The sequence below is a fragment of the Cavia porcellus genome, unplaced genomic scaffold (genome assembly GCF_034190915.1).
Source record: "Cavia porcellus strain 051 isolate PalLab524CR breed Dunkin Hartley unplaced genomic scaffold, mCavPor4.1 scaffold_29, whole genome shotgun sequence".
Lineage (NCBI taxonomy): Eukaryota > Metazoa > Chordata > Mammalia > Rodentia > Caviidae > Cavia > Cavia porcellus.
The window spans coordinates 44397663-44404690 of NW_026947512.1; the positions used below are offsets into that span (position 1 = coordinate 44397663).

At 51.5% G+C, this 7028-nt stretch overlaps 1 long non-coding RNA gene across 1 annotated transcript; it reads right to left on the minus strand.

The window, feature by feature from the left end:
* Positions 1 to 461: 461 nt before the first annotated feature.
* On the minus strand, positions 462 to 6537 carry LOC106025996 (uncharacterized). The gene is made up of 3 exons (XR_001199611.3): positions 6257 to 6537; positions 4975 to 5273; positions 462 to 3682 (listed from the first exon to the last, which is right to left on the minus strand). It is a non-coding gene; the product is annotated as an uncharacterized LOC106025996 (long non-coding RNA).
* Positions 6538 to 7028: the final 491 nt, after the last annotated feature.

A 7028-nucleotide genomic window follows, 5' to 3' on the forward strand; every position in this document is an offset into this window, starting at 1 on the left:
CGCTGCAGCCTGCCCATCTCCCCATAAATTTGGAGGCAATTAGCATGGAGCCCAGGTCCAGAGGGAATTCTGGGAGCCATGTTCATCTTCATAATGTTGAACCAAAGCCCTCAGGAGGCCTGAGTCACTGCTGTGGCAGGCAGGCCACTTCTGGTCTGATTAACTAGGGCTCTGTGAGAGATTCATCCCCACCCCACCCCCAGTAGGTATCCTTCCTCCTAGCCCGTGCACTCCAGAGGCTCTGACAATGGGGTTCCCACCAGGTGGCCACCAAGAAGAGGGCAAGAGGAAGCCTGGTCCTCTCCTACCAAAGCAGCAGCAGGATCGAAACTTTCCCAAGCTCCTTTTAAAATCAAGAATCAAATGGCAAACCATTGCTCAACCCACAAATGTGTACTTTCTCTGAAGGGCCCCACAGGAAAAGCCAAAAGGATTAATTTCATTTCAGCCCTGGACCCCCAAATGGGCATGGGGCTCATGTTGCTCATGAGAGCTGTGGGCTCCCACACAGGGGCAAGCATCTCTCAAAGAAGGCCCATTGTGTTGTCTGTGCAGACAGCTTGGCTCTTGTCAAGGTGACCCTGTCACTGTACTTACAAAGTCGTAAAATCTCAGGGTTGGAAGAGACCTCCAAGAAACTTCTCCCACGCTTCCCCAAATCTACCCTCATCAGCTATCAACTCCTCTTGAGTCAAATATATAGCTCTTATTTCAACACGCTGGGCCCAGTGAAAGCTCAATAAATATTTATTGATGGTGGTACCCATGATGAATTAACAGCCAAAACTATAAAATTAAAGTTTCACACAAGAAGAGATCCTGGTGAGAGAGAAACTGCTACATAAAGTTTAGAATTTTTCAAAATGACAAGTGTTCACACACAGGCACATACACGCATATACATCTCACAGCAGAGAAAAGAGCGCAGTTCTCTACCCTGCCTATCCAGAGAATAACATGGGAAACAGCTCAGCCCCTGCCAGGCCGGCTACTCCCCTTGTTGGGGCGTCTGGGCCTAGACCCACAGCCTCCCTGCATCTACTCTAGAACCAATGGCCAGTGAGAGTGTGCCCTGCTGAACCAAAATCAGTGTTGCTGAGCATACCCTTGGGTCTCCCAGGTGGGATGACGTTCTGAGGGTTCTTCAAGGATAAGAAGCTTACTCAAGGGACTGGGGATTTAGCTCAGTGGCATAAGCGCCTGCCTTGCAAGCAGGCAGTCGTGAGTTCGATCCCTGGCACCGATAAAAACGAAAAAGACCAAAAAAAAAAAAAAAAAAAAAAGAAGCTTACTCAGGTGTTTTTATCAAGATAACCTGCCATAGTTTGGATCTGAAATGTTCCCTAGAGGCCCATGTGTTAAAGCTTTGCTCCATGATTGATGCTTGGGGAGGAGAGGCCTGGTAGAAGATTCTGGTCACTGGAGGATGTCCTTGAAGGAGACTGTGGGACCCTGGTCACCTATTTCTTTCCCTCCACGGGGTGAACACTTTGCTCTACAACATACTCCTGCCATGACGTGCTCTTCCCCTCACCCCAAACTAGAAGCCCAAAGCAACAGGTCCATGTAATCATGGATTGAAACCTTTGCCCTTAAAAGTCAATGAGCTCAGGAATTCGTTACACCAGTGGAAAACTAGCTGTCACCATAGAGTTTATCTGGAAGGAAAAGCCAGGGAGGGCTGCCATAAAGGAATCAAGAACTGGTGAATGGACCCCCAACCACTGCCGATCAGAAGGTGTAGTCCTGCCCATCCAAGCCATTTATATGCATGAGCATGCTAATTAATTACAAGAGCCTCCAGGATTCATTTTTAGAACCAGCTGACTGAACTAACTTCTTCCCTCATCTGGACAACCTGGATCTCCTCCAAGTGCAGCATGGATACTCCCAAGCTCTTAGCACCTTGAAACCTCCCTCCTGCCTGACTCTCACAGTGACCTCAGGGAGGCCCACTAAACCAGGGCACAAAGATAGGACCCTCTTCAACTGAAACACAGAGCAACCAGGATCAACCCAGAGGGGGTCCTGCCACTCCAAAACCCAGTAGGAGAGGACCATCTATGCACTCACAAGGTGCAGGGGCTACAGGGCCCACTGGAACGGAGGAAAACAGAGGTGACCTTGCAGGAAGGTTTAGGAATAACTCACATCCCCTAAGCCTATTCCACTCCTAGATCCCCTTCCCATCTGCAAAAGGCAGGAGACTCCTGCTCCTATACTATGCTGGTGAATGACCAGCAACCTGTGAGAAAACAAGAAAGAGACAGACTAGGGACCTCTAGACAGCGAATAATTTGTGCAGTGAGCAGTGCCAGGCACTCTGCTAGGCACATTGGCTGAACACAGTATTCCCATGCACAAAGACAGACACCCACAGCCCACTCGACGCGGCTCACTGGCCTCCTCCCAGACCAGGCCTGTCTTCCCTGGCTGCTGAACACAGCCTCATGAGTCTGCTCATATTTCGAGTGTGTTCTTGCCCAGATGGATGTCTGATCTTGTCATGGCCAGTGTTTTCTGCACAAGGGGACCTGGTTCACTTTTATAGGAGCCCAGTGGTTTCCTGGGGCCAGACTCTAATGCTGTCCAGATGCAGAAAAACAGAAGGGTTATTCAAAAACAACTGAAATATCAACACACTTTGAAAGCGGTCTGTTAGCACTTGTCATAAGCACAATAAACAAAACAATGAAACCATCAGAAAGTACCGTGAGACAGTCAGACTTTAGGAACTTGGCTTTGATGACTTACAAAAGCAAAGAAAGGGAACAGAACCAGTTCCCACTTGGGCAGAAGCTTGTTTGTTCTGCTTATCTGAAGTTCTGCTAGGAATCTTCATCTTGATAAAAGCAAGCACCTTGAAGTTTCTCCTTGGTAAGAGCGGTTTCTGGTCACAGTCAGTTTCTTCCTGTGACCCTAAAGCAGCCTTTTCCTGCCCCTTGCAGGTTCTTCCTAGGTTCCCCCAACAAGCGTGTGAGCTCAGCAGATGGGACCATTTGCTAGAATCCTCACCTGGCCGGGCTGGAGCACATGAGACCCAGGCTCGTGGGAAAGGACATGGGACCCAGTTTCAGTCCCATGTCCTTTCCCAGCTGGATGACTTGTCCATTCTGCCGGGGGTCCAGCTGCTGAGGCACTGGTCCTGCTGTGGGACGAAGAGGCTGGAGAAAAGCACCAGCCACCCACTGGGCAGGCACTGCATGCAACCTTCCCATCTGAGTCAGAGTGCAGGGTGGGTGCTGGCCCCCAGGTGAAACGAGGTCACCTGCTTACCGCAGTCACTCAAGGTTATTTCCCACTGTCGCTGCAGCTCAGGCTTTGCTTAATTCCCACCATGGGTGCCGGCCAAGCCATCTATCACGTTACCTGCCAGTGATTTAAGTGAGCTTATCCCATTTGGGTGCAGTTCTCCTGCAGTTTGACTCTTAAGTCAACCAAAATAGAGGATTAATTGAAGAGGGGTGGGGAAGACTGGCCTGGCTGTCTGGTCTAGGAAACAGGGGCCCTGGAGCCAATGTGACTGGTGCCAACAGTAGGGACCTGGCGGCACAGACATGAGCTCCGGTGGGCTTCTTGGCCATGTGACCCACGGCCGTCTTTGCATCCCCTCCTCTGTACAGACCCTGGCTGGCCAGGCTGCCAGACCAGTGAGCAGGTCAATCCAAAGACTCTTCTCTACCTGAAAAAGGAAGAGGAGAGGTGGATGTCAGAACAAAGGGACCAGACACAGCCAGGGCAGGAACCCTCCCATCACTGCCACCTCCTCTCTCCCTGCAAACTCACACAGCACCTTGCCAGTAGCTTCTGAACCCCACCGTCTCCCTGGACTACGATGTCACCAATTCGGTAGCAATTGGTAAAAGTCATTAAACACCTGTAATGTGCGCAATGGCTGTCTTTTAACTACTACACACATCTGAACAGCTGGGAGGAAGCTTGGGAAAAGCCTCAACATTCCCAGATGCCCTTCAGCTTCCTGCGGAAGCAGCCTTAGTGTGGCAGTCTGGTCCCTGCCATTTTCCTTACCCAGTGGAGACAGGAAGAGCAAGAGGCCAGATGCAGTGACTCCGGCACCTTCCACAGTGACCACCTTTCCTCCCCCAACCCCTGCAGTGTGTCGAGGACCCTGACTTGTGGACCAGAGAAACCTATGAGTTGAACCCCATCTTTAGCACAGACGAGCTGCAGCCCAGGAAGGCTGGTCCCTATTCCTGCAAAAAGGACTAAAGGAAACTGGGCAGTGGGTGTGCATGGCTGGAATCTCAGCACTCTTGGGAGCTGAGACAGGAGGATCATAAGTTCAAGCCCAGCCTGGATAATTTAAACAACTCAATAAGACTCCGTCTCAAAATTTAATTAAAAAAAAAAAACAGCTGGGGGATGCAGCTCAGTAAAAGGCCCTATTCCCAGTATCACCAAAAGAGGTCTAAAACAGATCAAGTTTAACAAACCCTTAAATATTAGCTGCCTTATTCTCATCTCATATAGTTGCCCATCAATAATCAATCATTAAGTATTTACTGTATGCAAATGAAGTGCCCAACACAACAGGAATTCAAGGGTCACTGGTAAAGAAGTCAATGTCACTGTCTTGGTACGGCTCCTAAGATCATGAAGAAGATGAGCAGATCATTCAAATGTGAGAGAACAAAGCTTCACATAGACAGAAACAAAGTCTGCTGCTAGAGGGAGCAGCCCCGGCTCCAGAGTCCTCTGCTCACGCTGCTGCCGACAAGCTACGCAATTTTGACCTGTTACTTAATGGGTCATCTGTAAAATTAGAAACATAGCATCTACCTCATAGCCTGTAGTGAGGATTACATTAAACCCTTATCAGATGTGTAACCTCAGCTGTGAAGGGTGGGTAATAACTGGCCTGCTTGTAGGGATGTTCTACACAGTCAATTTGTTCATACATACAGCAGCAAGATGGGGCTATACAAATGTTAGCTAACATGACCCTCTAAGTACCTAGTTCCTAACTATCAGTTCAGTGGACGAGTTGTGAACAAATGCTGGAGGAAGACAGCACAATGGTTCCATTCCAAACGATTCCGAAGGAGGTGGTGCAGAAAGTAACAGGAGTTCTCTGTGCGGAGGAGGCAGGGAAGCGCAAGCCTGCAGAGCAGACAGGCAGGAGGGACACCAGGCAGGATCCGAGAAGCCCTGGGCAGTCTGTGTGGCTACACAGGAACCTCAGCGCAGCTATTCAGGCCGGCGGAAGATGGAAGCTCTGCCAGTCCAGTGACTGACCATAGTGACCAAACAGCCTGAAAATCATACCCAGGGGATGTGTGAGCACTGGACAAAAGCAACGTCCACAACCCTCCCAAGGGCCCCAGATCACTGGGGCTGAACCAAAAAAGCACCAGAAATAGCATTGCCCAGGAGCCCTCTGGCTCTAGGGACATCTCATTATACAGGACCCTGCCCCAGCTGCCTTGCAACATTTCCAGCCCACTGGGAGGACCCGGAGGACCCTGAGGACCCGGGCACTAGAGCCAGTGACCTCTGACCCCATCAATCCAGGCAGGGACTGGGGAAGCATTTACATCTTCAAAGATCCTGGTAAATGTTAGCCAGCAGCCTCCTCCCAACCCTATCCCTCGCCTCCTCCCACTCTGGGCCACCAGGGGTCAGGGACTAGGTCACACCTGGCCAAGCCCAGCCCAGGCCTGATTCTCCCTGGCAGATCACCCACTTACTCCCAGCTGCGGCCCTTCCCCGCCCCACACAGTAGGCCCAGAGCCCTAAGGAAGACCCAGCACAGCTTCGGAGGGGCCTTTGGAGGAATGTGGGCTAGGGTCAGCCGCTCTGCAACAGCTCTGGGTTCTGGGTTGGGGTGGAGAATCCTAGCCCAGGGTCAGCTTGGGATTGCATGGCTCAGGCAGGTCTCAGTGACCTCTCGCTGACCCCGATAAGCTCCAGTCTTCCCTCTGATCTCCTGGAGGCAGGGAGGCCTGTTAACTTTTACCAGCCTCTTTGACATGTCATGCTAATAAGAACCCAGGAGAGAGTTCATGCAAGTGTCAGGGCCCTGGCAGGCAGTGCTCTGATCTGGCCACCTCCACCCAGCCCCACAGCCCCCAGCCAAAGGTGTGAGGACCAGGGCTTTGAGCCCAGGAAAGCAAAAGAGAAGCCAGGGCCCTGGGGATTTGCCACCACCCTGGCCACTGGCTTCCATCCCAACTCAGACTTCAATCTCCCCCTGTAGACGGCTCCCAGGACATAGAGCCTCAGTTCTCAGCCTTACCATCCTGCAGACAAGGAAGGAAGGGCATCTGCAAGGGACAAGGCCTCTGAGGGGCAGCGGTAAGACAGCAACTCAAGGCGCAGTGGCTCTGAGCTGCCACTGCCCGCCGAGCTACACTCCTCTGGGGGCTGTGACCCAGCTGCTGCCGCTCAAATGCACTAGGGTGGAATGAAGACTGGTGGCCTTGTCCTGCTGAGATGCCCTGCTCTGACCACGTGCATCCTGCTCGTTTCTTTCCAGGGCTGGGAATGAGACCCGCAGCATGGTGTGTGCCAGACAAAGCTCCACCACGGAGCAGCAGTCCACGCCCCAACCTGCTCTCCAGCCAAGTTCTTTCACTGGCTCCTGCCAGCCAGGGAGCAGGCCCAAGCCTGGATTGTGGCCTCCACTTACTAATAGTGAGCTGTGTGGCCTGGGAGGATCGTGTCTCCTGCTGTGCCTCAGTTTCCCTGCCTGCAAAATAAGAATGGGGAGAAGATGTCTAAGATCCCTTCAAGTTCTGCATTCTGATTTGAAGGTTTCTCTCCCTCCAGAAACACACACACACACACACACACATCCTTGGCTCAAATTCCTACCGAATTCTTCTGCTCTTACCACAGAACTTTATAGCCAGAGCTGAGTATCCAACCTAATCCCTTTATTTGAAAACAAAAACTGAGATAGCTGGAATCTAGAAAAAGGACTCAGCGACATGACCTTGAGCGTGCTCGAGGCGGAGCCAGCCAGGCCTGGTATGCAGGTCTCCTGCCTGCACCCCATTATTTGTGCT